The 13,437-nt window shown below is 44.0% G+C and overlaps 1 non-coding gene across 1 annotated transcript; it reads left to right on the top strand.

Annotated features, from left to right (window-relative positions):
• The first annotated feature begins 13,265 nt into the window (after window positions 1–13,265).
• On the top strand, window positions 13,266–13,337 carry trnag-ucc (transfer RNA glycine (anticodon UCC)). Its single transcript has one exon. It is a non-coding gene; the product is annotated as a tRNA-Gly (tRNA).
• The last annotated feature ends 100 nt before the right edge of the window (window positions 13,338–13,437 follow it).

Raw genomic sequence — 13,437 nt, 5'->3', positions numbered from 1 at the left:
TTCAGCAGTGGAACACGTCTGGCACTGCGGGATTTGATTCCCTGCCGTTGTAGTGTGTTACTGATGGTGACCTTTGTTACTTTGGTCCCAGCTCTCTGCAGGTCATTCACCAGGTCCCCCCGTGTGGTTCTGGGATCTTTGCTCACCGTTCTCATGATCATTTTGACCCCACGGGATGAGATCTTGCGTGGAGCCCCAGATCGAGGGAGATTATCAGTGGTCTTGTATGTCTTCCATTTTCTGATGATTGCTCCCACAGTTGATTTTTTCACACCAAGCTGCTTGCCTATTGTAGATTCACTCTTCCCAGTCAGGTGCAGGTCTACAATACTTTTCCTGGTGTCCTTCGAAAGCTCTTTGGTCTTGGCCATGGCGGAGTTTGGAGTCTGACTGTTTGAGGCTGTGGACAGGTGTCTTTTATACAGATGATGAGTTCAAACAGGTGCCATTCATACAGGTAACGAGTGGGGGACAGAAAAGCTTCTTACAGAAGACGTTACAGGTCTGTGAGAGCCAGAGATTTTCCTTGTTTGAGGTGACCAAATACTTATTTTCCACCCTAATTTACGAATAAATTCTTTACAAATCCTACCATGTGAATTCATGGATTTTTTTTTCACATTCTGTCTCTCACAGTTGAAGTGTACCTCTGGTGCAAATTACTGACCTCTGTCATCATTTTAAGTGGGGGAACTTGCACAATCGGTGGCTGACTAAATACTTTTTTGCCCCACTGTATATCTTTTGCTAAGTTTTAAGTAGTGGCAGTTGATTAAACAACATTCAGTTAATATTACATACCTGATTCCGAGCATTACACACAGACAGAGATGGGCAGTAACGCGTTAAGTAACGCGTTACTGTAATCTGATTACTTTTTTCAAGTAACGAGTAAAGTAAGGGATTACTATTGCAAAATCGGTAATTAGATTACCGTTACTTTCCCGTAGGAACGCTGCGTTACTGCGTTACTAAAACCGTGATTTTTTTTGCGAGAATGTCTCATGACAGTGACGTAAGCAAGTGCGACGTTGGTGACAGCAGCTGTGTGCAGATCAACAATGGATAATATATCGAGTGCGGGAGAGAGTATGAGCGTGCAGCGTTTAAAGTGTGGAAGTACTGACCTTACTTTGAGTTTGATTCCATAAAAAGTGACAAAAACATTAGCGTCCATCGTGCGTGGGAAGAAAACTTCTTTTTACAGCGAAAAAAACCCCTAAACTTCTGAGCAAGCACCGAGTAGCTACGACGTGATGGGAAACTCACAGAGACACTCGCGCGGATTCTTCAACTGACCGCAGCACACCTACACCAGGGTAACCCTCCGCCTACCCTGCTCCTGCTTTACAGGTGAAAATAGAGCAAAAGGACCGCTGAGTCTTTGACTTTATTTATTTTCTGCTGTGTTTTACTTGCATCTGTTTGAAAGAGTGAGTGAAAACACAAAAAATATTTTATTTTATGTGCTGGAATGTGTAGAAAATAGGTTTAAATGTTAAACTAATTTATTCAAGTCAGAGAATGTTGCATATAATTAAATGTTTTGCTTGATGCATAAAGTTAAAAGATTAAAACTGATAAAACAAGTTAAAAAAAGAGACTTTTCCATTTGATTACATTTTGTATGATGGATTATGTAGAAAAAGTAGAATTGGGCTGAAAGATCTATCACTTTATCACCTCTTCAGGTTGTAAATCGTGTTTTTAAAAAGTAACTAAGTAACTAAGTAACTAAGTAATTAATTACTTTTGAAAATAAGTAATCAGTAAAGTAACGGGATTACTTTTTGGGGGGAGTAATCAGTAATTAGTTACTGATTACTTTTTTCAAGTAACTTGACCAACACTGCACACAGATCAACTTAACAATCTGCAAAACCTTGTGGCTGCATTGTTGTGTCTCCATAAGGGACAGTTGGCTCCAGGAGATAGGTGGGAGTCAGTGCCTGTCCTCGAGGAGGAGAGAATCTTCCTTTGCTGTCTCAGAAATAGTCAACAGGTTCATATTGAAGTGAAGTTCATATTATTACAGGTTTTGTTTCTTGGCAATTCTGCGGACGCAGGCTCTGGGCAGAGCCAGGAGTTGAACAGATCTAACATGACAATTAAAATGATTTCATTCTCTAACACAGGATGACAGGACTGGAGCAACGACACTGGATAGGAGAAAGTCTCATACTTTCTAAGATACGAGGTCACTAACCTTTTCTTTTAATTTTCTAGCTCTGTTGATTTGACACATGGGAATGTGTCAAAAAAGGGGGGAAGTTGAGTTTTAACATCAAACAAGGATTATATGAACATTTTTATGACTTCATTTGTGTTTTAATGACGTAGGTATGGTAAAGCTTAAGCTAATAGAGGTTTCCGGACTTTTTTATAGAATCAGTGAGAAGCATAAATCATTATTTCCATGTTTAAGCGTTAATCATTGAAATGAACTGAATAGCGTTTAGATGATAAAATGCCTGTGTTCATGAGAAGCTGAGTACCACACTGGAGAGGAAACCGTGGGACAGTAGGCGGAAGCAAACACATGAAAACGGGGGGCAAATGTTAGAAATAAAAATGGCTAATTTGTTTTTGATGTCTTTTGTTAAAATGAGTGGTTTTAATAATTTTCAGACACGCCTTGCAAATGTGCTTATAATGAGTTGGCACTTGGTCTTTTGAAGGTCATAAGCTTCGTTCGGCGTGATGGTCCGGACTGATATATTGCAGGTATTGACTTTGAGTGCAGAGGGCTAAATGCAAACACGCTTACACACACATAGGATATGATTAGAATAAGTCCCTGGGACATTCTGAATATTCTAAACCAATTCTGAATCGCCAGAAGATCAGTAGATAACAACATTAGATTATTAGGGCTAGGCAGAGAGGTGTTTTGGTTTTCTGTCTCTTACAGAGAAAGGAACAGACACCAGACGAGGTCACAGATATACGAGGATCCTTCGCAGCAGAGACAGACACAGTGACTGCCGAGACACCAACTGGGTTCAAGTGTCATGGCGCTTGGGCTCCGATTAGTCACCTCAAAAGGATGGATCCCATAAACACAGCAATAACCATGAAGGGGTTGGCGGAAATCCAGGAACACCAGACCAGCGAGGTTCGAGAGGCTCTTGGTCAAAAGGGGGACACGTTCCTGTTCCTTTTTCTGGAGGATACACAGGACCGGAGGATACACAGATTGTTGTTTGAAATCGGGGCAGAATAATCCCCTGATCTGTGCAACGACTGAAGGGTTGTCTAACCCCTGAGGTTGAAGAAAGACGAGCAGATGATCACCCAACTGGACGACACTGGTAGCTGCAGCAATAAAATAGAGGCTAAAAGCTCCTCGGACAGGGGTTCTAGTCTGAATACGTCTGGAGGGTATAAGTAGCACCAAAATAAAGCTGTGGCAGAACTGGGGAGTGTCATCTGTACCTGCTACTGTTGTAATAATAGTTTTTCTTGCATCTGAACTGCGCAAACACAGAGGCCATCTCACATATGGTTCACCCAACAGGGGGACAAAGGACCTGAGCGGTAAGAAGAAATGAACCCGGCCACACTGGATTGCAGGGTGTAGGTGAGCTCTTTATTCTAAAGAGCTCAACAGGGGGAGTGTGGGATTATAATATTATTGTATGCCATGTTAGACCCCTAATTAAAGATTGTGAATTATTATGTAGTTTTGGTTTGCATTATTCTCCTGAATTAGAAGAAGGTGAAAACTATTGCATTTGTTAAACTGATTTGCATTGCATTAGACTGCTGATTTATTGTGAATGAATGATATTGTTTTATGATGCATTATACTGCTGAGTTATAAGAAATACTGTTCGCAGAAAGTCATCGCCTTATTTGTCTGATTAGAAGAGAACAGAACATACTGGAGTTTTCTGCCCCATCTCAGCAGGAGCAGATAAACAGGGAGCCAAGGCCGTAGCTTAGGCGCTGTGTGAGAGAAAGAATGTGAATGTTTAGGCTTTTATAATTAGGTGGGGGCCACTAGAGGCTATAAGAGTTTGATCAATGCTCCACCATTTTGAGATCTGATGCTGTCTGCGTACAGTGTCCATCTCCCACGCGTGTGACCATTAAAATCATTGTTTGACTTAACCCGGCCGGACCAGTGTTGTTCTTTTGGCTTTTCCTCTTGTATCCATCCCCAATATTTGAATCCGTAACAGTTGTTTTCACAGGTGTGCTCTATATCTCAACAATGGCTCATATTAAGACGACAGTCTTTCACACAGGTCAAGTGCCTCTATGCACTTCATTAGTTTAAATATTTGCCTATTTTACTTCATCTCATATGTCATTGTACTGAATTTGAGCAACCCCAAGCTTAATGCAGATTACTTTTAACAACTATCCACCTCAATTAAATCTATGGTCTGGAGCACAGGCTGTTGTCGAACAAGCTAAAGAATAAACATTTTGTGTCAGCAAGGGGTGGGGGAAAGCCATTCACCAGAGCATATCTTAAGTGCTGCTGATGTGGGCTGGCCTTCTCCACACTCTCTTCAAGGCTGATGTGTTTTCTGAAAACTTCTAACATTTGAATCTCTTCCATTTATAAGCCTGCGATTAACCGCACGGCTCAGGTCCGCGTGAAACCCGCGCAGCCATGGAGCCGTTGCTCTCTTTTATTTTTATTTAAATACTTTGTGCTGCCAGGAGCAAAGTCCAGCATAAACGTCTGTCACCCTCCGACACACTCTTGGTTGCTTAGGAATTCATGATAACAACAACAGCTGCTGACGTCACAGACCACGTGTTCTGCTCCGCACACACTCACACAACAACAACACAAAAAAGGGCTATTGTCCAGCACAATCTGGACCCCGCGGAACTTCTCAATACCCCACAAAGCGGCGGACCCCACAAAGCGGTCTACATTTCTCCCCACTAAGACGGCGAACCAAAAATGTTCGAACTGCGCAACTCTGCGACTTAATGCTTCTGTACAAAAAAACCCCACTGAGCGGCTTTGTACATCGCCCCACTAAGACGGCGAATTTATCCCCACTAAGCGGCCACGGACAACGCCCCACTGAGCGGCGAAGACGTACAGTTATAGAGTTGGACTCTAAACTTACTCGCTGTTGCTTAGCGTGTAGTATAGCCTCAGATCCCGCCGATCGCCATTCATCAAGGAGAGAAAACAGACAGCTCATTCACTGGGCTGAAGACAAACTCTCACGTCTTGGGACTTTACTACAGGAACTTCCTGGCTGACGTCAGTCTTTCAGCGTGTCTCTTCTCCCCTTGGTGAACGTCGACTCCAGGGCTCCGGCTCTCGAAGGACCAATTAATGATAGGTTTGTAGCTTGAACCTATTCGCTGGAACGTTGAAGACAATATAATTACACAGCAAGCAAGACACGAAGTAGGCAAAGTTCTTCTTGTTACTCATGCATGAGGGAGACCTGCCTGGAGCCAAGTGTCGTTCCACCACTTGACCTCCGTCAGACTCCCAGCCAGGTTCCCCATAGCACTCCTTTTATTGTGGTTACATGAATATGCATAGGGTCATAACATACGACGGACGTCTACATACAAACAAAGAGTACCGTGTGTGTGTGTGTGTGTGTGTGTGTGTGTGTGTGTGTGTGTGTGTGTGTGTGTGTGTGATAAGTGATAAGTTAACAGCGATGCAGGTGGATGCTTCTCTGGTGTCCTGGATTGTAGATTACCTGACAGGAAGACCACAATATGTACGTCTCCCACAGTGTGTGTCTGACAAGGTAATCAACAGCATAGGGGCACCACAGGGGACTGTCCTCTCCCCCTTCCTCTTCACCCTCTACACCACAGACTTCATCCCCTGCACAGAGACCTGCCATCTTCAGAAGTTTTCTGATGACTCTGCGGTGGTTGGATGCATCAGCAGGGATGATGAAACAGAGTACCGGGCTGTGGTCGACTCCTTTGTCACGTGGTGTGAACAGAATCATCTGCAGCTCAACGTGGCAAAGACCAAGGAATTGATCGTGGACTTCAGGAAGACCAGGAAACACTTGATCCCTGTTTCAATCCAGGGGGTCAGTGTTGACATTGTGGAGGACTATAAATACCTTGGAGTACACATTGACAATAAACTGGACTGGGCTAAAAACACCACAGCACTTTACAGAAAGGACCAGAGTCGTCTCTATTTTTTGAGGTCCTTCAACATCTGCCAGAAAATGCTCAGGATTTTCTACAAGTCTGTTGTGGCCAGTGCGATCCTCTATGCTGTTGCATGCTGGGGGAGTAGGCTGAGAGTCGCAGATGCCAACAGACTCGATAAACTGATCCGTAAGGCCAGTAATGTTGTGGGGATGGAGCTGGACTCCCTCAAGGTGGTGTCGGAGAGGAGGATGTTGTCCAAGATAAAGACAATGTTGGATAACACCTCCCACCCACTCCATGACATGCTGGTCAGTCACAGGAGCACGTTCAGTGAGAGACTGAGATTACTGAAAAGCACCACTAAACGACACAGGAAATCATTCCTGCCTGTGGCCATCTCCCTGTACAAAGCATCCACTTAACACACTGTTTACTGCTACAGCTACACATGTTTCTTTTTCAGCTATTTATTGATAAGTGACTTTTATGTATATATGTATATATATATATATATATATATATATATATATATATATATATATATATATATATAATATAATATATGGCCAAGCTTGGCCAAGCTATGGCCAAGCTTGAAACCTGGATCCCCCGTAGCCGGTTACCAAGATTACGTGAAGTACCCTCAGAAGGTCTGCTAGATGATGTTAATGCAGCACTATGGGCAATACCTACTGTACAACCACGATTACCGACACTAACAAGCTGATTTACAATACGGCAGCAGTGATCAGTGAGATGCTTGGCTACAAGTTGAACAGCCACAAGGGGCAGTACCCTCCATGGAGAAGGAGGCTAGAGGGCAAGATCAAAGTAGCACGGAGGGAGGTTAGCCAACTAACGGAGTTGCAGAAAGGTGCGACAAATAAGGTGCCTAAGAAATACAGCAAGCTGTCCATACCTGAGGCCTTGGAAACTGCCAAGCAAAGACTCACAGCCTTGGCCAGCCGCTTGAGGAGGTACACCAGAGAGATAGAAGGCAGGAGAATAAACCAGCTGTTCTCCACAGAACCAGCAAAGGTGTACTCAAAGTGGCAAGGGAACAATAAGAGAACAGCACCACCAAGGCTGGAGACGGAACAATACTGGAAGAGCATATGGGAGAAGGATGCAACCCATAACGGCAATGCTCAGTGGCTAGAGGATCTGAGGGCAGACCACAGCAACCTCCCTGAACAGGGTCCAGTAACCATCACAGTGGCAGATATCCAAGAAAGGGTCTCCAGTATGAAGAGTTGGACAGCACCAGGGCCCGACATGGTTCACGCCTACTGGCTGAAGAAGCTGACTGCACTCCACGAGCGTCTGGCAGCACAAATGAACCAGCTGCTAGTTAACGAGAGACACCCGGAATGGCTAACTGGGCCCTGTTTCAGGAAGCCGGTTTAGAAAACTCAGAGTGAAAAACGATACGCAGGGTTGAGTAACCCCGAACTGTCCAACTCGGAATATGCCGATAACATGCAAATTCCGCGGAAAAAAGTAAAGTTAGCCACAGCTGCAAAAGACAGGGAGCATGCATGGCAAAACATAGCCGACAGAGTCAATGCGTGAGTGTTAATATAAACATTGATCTAGGGATTTCCACCCATTTAACACGTTATTTTATCATATGTTATTTTATTTGTTATTTTATACATTTTATTTTGTGACGTGATGTGAGCGCAGGTGCAACCCAACAGGCCCCAAACGTTCCTGGCAGCAAGTAAAAATGAAATATAAAAATATAGTCCAAACAGGTAAGGTGTAATTGTATTATGAGCCATAGTGCTTGGTCTGTTTGTCCTATGTAAATCAATTGCAGTTAGAGGCTACATTAATTTCCTTTCTGTAAGCACTTATTGAAATTATCTGAGCACATTAGAAGTACATATTTGCTTACTCTGTATGCTCAAATGTGGCCCGTTATAGCCAACAGAAAAAAAGCGGAGGCCCGAAAAACAGGTGGGGGTCCTCCACCACCACCACTCACAGAGGCTGAGCAGTTGGCCCTCAGCCAAAACAGTGGGCGCCCTGTGGCCGAAGGCATCTCTGCGGGGACATCCTCTGAGTCAATAACCCCGCAAGACACAAGTGCCTACATAGGGGGTAAATCCAAAATAATACATGATGTGCATACATCCTTTCTTCACAGTCACCTTCGCAGTGCTACTCATTCATTTGATAAACTCTTTACCATAATGGATTATTTTGTAGTGAAGTTATTTTCCTACTGATTTTGCCTTCCCTCAGTCTTGGTTGTCTTTGAGAGCATAATGACAATGAAGTGTAAGGTGATTGGTATGTTTGTTAATTGCCATTTGGTCCCTTGTAAGTTATAAGTGACCTGTATAAACCTCATATTCTATCAGTTGATGGTGGTGGTGTACTGCATCTGGTGCAGCCTCCTGTTGAGCCAGACCAACATGCAGTTGTGAGTAATACTCCACAGATTATATGAGTTTACAGTAGAACAGCAATGTTGTCTATTTCTTTACTACAGGAAAATAATGAAGAAACATTGACAGCTGTTACAGAGGAGGAAGCAACAGAGACACTTTATGAGGTTTACATCTTTTAATACTTTGTGTACAGGAAATACAGGCGACCAATAAAGCCAGTTGAACAAAAAATCTGTTTATTCTTCTTTCAACATGTTGAGGTGATGGGTCAAAAGAAATGATAGTGACATATGGTGTCTCTGACTGCTCTTCCATCTTGTATGTCCGTGGGAGGGTCAGGATGTTCATGGTTTGGATCACTGCTGATGTTTGGTTCAGAAGGACAGTGTTCTCCTCTAATTGTGGCAATGTTGTGAAGAATCACACATGCCACAATAATGTCACATGCCCTTTCTGGGGTGACCCTGAGTCTTTGCAGGCACTGGAACCGGGCCTTAAGCATTCCGATAGTCATTTCAATTCTGGCTCTTGTCCTGCAATTAGCCAGATTATATCACTGCTGTGGGCCCGGTTCAGGGTCAGGGTAAGGGGTGAGCAAATAGGGTAAACATGGGTACCCCCTATCACCAAGCAAGTAGCCAGTGAACTCTCCTAAGACAGAAGGGTACACTTCAGTTCAAATGTCCCTGAAGCAATTAGTCTTTATATATTTTAAAGTATTCTCAACTCACCATGTCCAAATTTTGTGCTCAGTGTACATTCACGGAATATTTGTGAGTCATGGACAGAGCCTGGCCACTTGGCTTCCACATTTGTGATAATGTTGGCAGCATCACATATGATCTTCACAGTGCAGAGAACACAAATTAGCATCCATTACTATAATGAAATAATTTGTTAGTTTGACATGCTACAGGGAACTATGTACCTGTACATTAATGCTGTGGAAAGACTTCCTGTTCACATAGTCTCCTTCATTTACTGAAGGAGCAATGATTGGAATGTGAGTACCATCTGTACAGCCAATCACGCCTGGGAACCCTGAAAATAAATGTGCAATTTAAGTAGTAGTCCAAGTATCACCACATCATACATTAAGTTTTGGTCATCCTGATACCTGCAATTTTGTGGCATCCCTCTTTGATAAATCTTGTGGGTCTGTGACCGGGGAACACCACAAACGAGTACAGGAGACGTTTCAGTGCAACTGTAACATTCCTGACTGCCCGACAGACGGTAGCCTTGGAAACGTGCTCAGCGTCACCAATATTATACAGAAAGCTCCCGTTTGCAAGAAACCGAAGTGCAATACAAATAATATGTACAGAACTGAGAGAATGTCCGCGATGTGTCACATGCGTAATATATGGCCTGAGGATGTTATCCAAATAAATTATAGATTGTGCTGAGAAACGGTAACGTTCGCACAGAAAATCATCAGGAAATGATAAAATGTCCAAACGCGCTCTGATCACTCTCTCCCGGCGGAGAGCTCTGCGGAGAATTTGGGCTTCACGATCTACTGGCTCTTCAAGGAAGTGGCACGCCATGTCCGACACTTCCTACTGTCAGGTTTCCGACAAAGGGGCGGAGACAGTCAGGGTTAGTTGTTGTAAACCTGCTAGGGGGCAGGTTAGCTTCACGGAGTGTGTCGTCATAGTGACTCACTCAGGCTGCAGCTGAACTCGCTTTGTGAAACCGAAAACCCAGAGTTTTCGTTAACTCAGGGTATACTTACTCAGTTTTTCCACTAAACCGGCTTCCTGAAACAGGGCCCTGAAGGCCGGACGGTCCTGATCCCCAAGGACCCCAAGAAGGGACCGGTCCCCTCCAACTACCGACCAATAACCTGCCTCAGTACTACATGGAAGCTCCTGTCAGGCATCATATCGGCTAAGATGAACAGGCACATGGGTCAATACATGAGCGGGACACAGAAAGGAATTGGCAAGAATACCAGAGGCGCAAAACACCAGCTACTGGTAGACAGAACAATCAGCCGAGACTGCAAGACCAGACTGACCAACCTGTGCACTGCCTGGATTGATTACAAGAAGGCCTATGACTCAATGCCCCACAGCTGGATACTGGAATGCCTAGTAGAGCAGGGCGATATGGCCAAAAACATTTATCACGATATATATTTGAAAATTTGCGATAGCGATATAACTGACGATATAATTGATGCGAGACAAAATACAACTCCACAACATTACTAGCGCAAAAAGACAACCTTCCATTTATTTTCACTTAAATAAGAAGCTGGTTTTTATGTACATTAAAGCTTTATAAAAATGTAACAGTGCAAATGCTAATTCCTTGCTGAAAGTTTAACAAAAAGGCATTTCCAGTAGAAATGGGCTGACATATCCTGAGCATAACCATATATAATATCCACTGAAGTTAAAAAGAGGTGCTTCGCAACATTAAACTGCAGTGTGCAGTACGTATTTTTTGGACCATAAGGTGCACGGGATTATAAGGCACATTAAGCGAAACAAAGCAGTCAGATAAATCAAACTTTATTAAACTCCTTCTTGCTTCCTCCACTTCTGTACCATTGGTTCATTAATGTTGAATTCTCTAGCAGCTGCTCTATTCCCATGTTGTTGCAGTATATTAATGACTAACCTCGTATTGTGGATGGATTATCTCAGTTGTTCTCCGGACCGAAGTTTGGTCCGTTTACAGCATCCTGCCATGCGATTGCATTTGTCTCTAACCATGAGGAACCTTCACGTTAACTTTTATAAGTGGAAAAGTGTCAGTGTTCGTCCTCCAGCTTCACTGTTTATGTTATGCTAACATAGCTGTGTCGCTAGCGATTACGTAGCACATCATTATATACCAGCTAGCCCAACTTCAGTAACCCTACAAACATCACTGCTGTTTAGTTTCCTGTCTTCATTTATGTTGGAAGTGATAGCAGAGCTGTACGTTTGAATTTTTTCAGAAATCTCTCAGTCAGAACATGCTATATCATGCTTAGGTAACTAGCGAAACTAGCGAGCTAACTTCCGCTAGCTTCCTGCTAACTTCTAACTCCGTTAAATGTAATAAATTTTGTTTTAATGGATGCCTGGAAGTTAAACTTCATAGTTACCCCTGGTAAAGCAGCAATGCTGATCGTTTTATTAAAGATGAAAGAATTTAGACAGTTTTTAACGCTCAGTGATGCTGCAGTGTTCGTTTGACCTGAAGTATACGGAGTTTAGGACCCAGATTACTCCCAGATTTAAGAGCATCTTAGTCCGACAAATACGACAATAACGACGGCCGCTTGCATGTTCTGCAAAAAAATGTGCTTTGTCGTGTATCTGACGGACAAACACCAAACCAGTTCCACATCACTGAAGTTGCACCATTTTTACAAACCAATTCTGGTTCATCTGTTTCACTCAACAATCGGCCATGTGCGTATGAAAACAAAGGCACTGCGCATGCGCGTTTTACTCATATTCTATCGCGATATTTCATTTTCCTATTGTTGCCTAACATTATACCGGTATTACCGTGAACGGTATAATATGGCCCAGCCCTAATGCCTAGAATTGTACAAGATCAATGGGACCCTAAGAGCCTTCATCAGGAACTCAATGGGGATGTGGCGTACAACACTAGAGGCCAACTCCAAGCCCATAGCACAAGTCACCATCAAGTGCGGGATCTACCAAGGAGATGCTCTGTCCCCACTGCTGTTCTGCATAGGCCTGAACCCCCTCAGTGAGATCATTAACAAGACTGGCTACGGATACCGACTACGGAACGGAGCAGTTGTCAGCCACCTCCTGTACATGGATGACATCAAGCTGTATGCCAAGAGTGAACGAGACATCGATTCACTGATCCACACTACCAGGCTATACAGCAATGACATTGGAATGTCGTTCGGACTGGAGAAGTGTAGTCGGATGGTAACAAAGAGAGGAAAGGTAGTCAGAACTGAGGGGATTGAACTACCAGAAGGCAACATTGCAGACATAGAGGACAGTTACAAGTACTTGGGGATCCCGCAGGCGAATGGGAACCATGAAGAGGCCGCTAGAAAAGCTGCAACCACCAAGTACCTGCAGAGGGTCAGGCAAGTCCTGAGGAGTCAGCTGAATGGTAAGAACAAGATCCGGGCCATCAACACGTACGCCCTGCCCGTGATCAGGTACCCTGCTGGGGTAATAGGCTGGCCAAAGGAGGAGATAGAAGCCACTGACATAAAGACAAGAAAGCTCCTTACCATGCATGGAGGGTTTCACCCCAAGTCCAGCACCCTGAGGCTGTACGCTAAGCGGAAGGAAGGGGGCCGGGGACTGGTGAGTGTCAGCACCACAGTCCAGGATGAGACAACGAACATCCAAGAATACATTGGGAAGATGGCCCCAACTGACCGAGTGCTCAGTAAATACCTCAGGCAGCAGAAACCCAAGAAAGAGGAGGGAGACGAGGAACCATCATGGAAGGACAGGCCCGCAGGGGCGTGCTGGGTGTTTTTATATAACACCCAGCACGCCCCTGCGGGCGGTTTTATCCGCGACCGGCGACCGCGTTAAACAGCTAACTAGCTTGAGCCCGCTGGTGAAGTGCGGTTATAAAACAAAGGGATTAGCAATGCTGGCCTCGGAGCTGTAGCAACACCTAATAACGGTCGCAGCTAACAGTTTTTACAGTAAACAAATGCTATGATGAAAAGCATTGCATAGAAGTACTAGTATTGTGTTAATCACAGGATAAGTCGCTCTACTTTCCACTATCCTAATGTGAGCATTGGTGGTATAGAGGTTAGCATAGCTGCCTTCCAAGCAATTGAGCCGGGTTCAATTCCCGGCCAATGCAAAGTCATTTTTTCACTAAAGTGGCAACTTTAGATTCTACTGTTAACAATTGCATATTTAAAAATGTGCTCACCCCAACGGTTTTCATTTGGTGTCTGAAA

Source organism: Astatotilapia calliptera, chromosome 3 (assembly GCF_964374335.1).
Source record: "Astatotilapia calliptera chromosome 3, fAstCal68.1, whole genome shotgun sequence".
In the NCBI taxonomy this organism is placed as follows: Eukaryota; Metazoa; Chordata; class Actinopteri; order Cichliformes; family Cichlidae; genus Astatotilapia; species Astatotilapia calliptera.
This window is presented reverse-complemented; position numbering and strand designations above follow the sequence as displayed.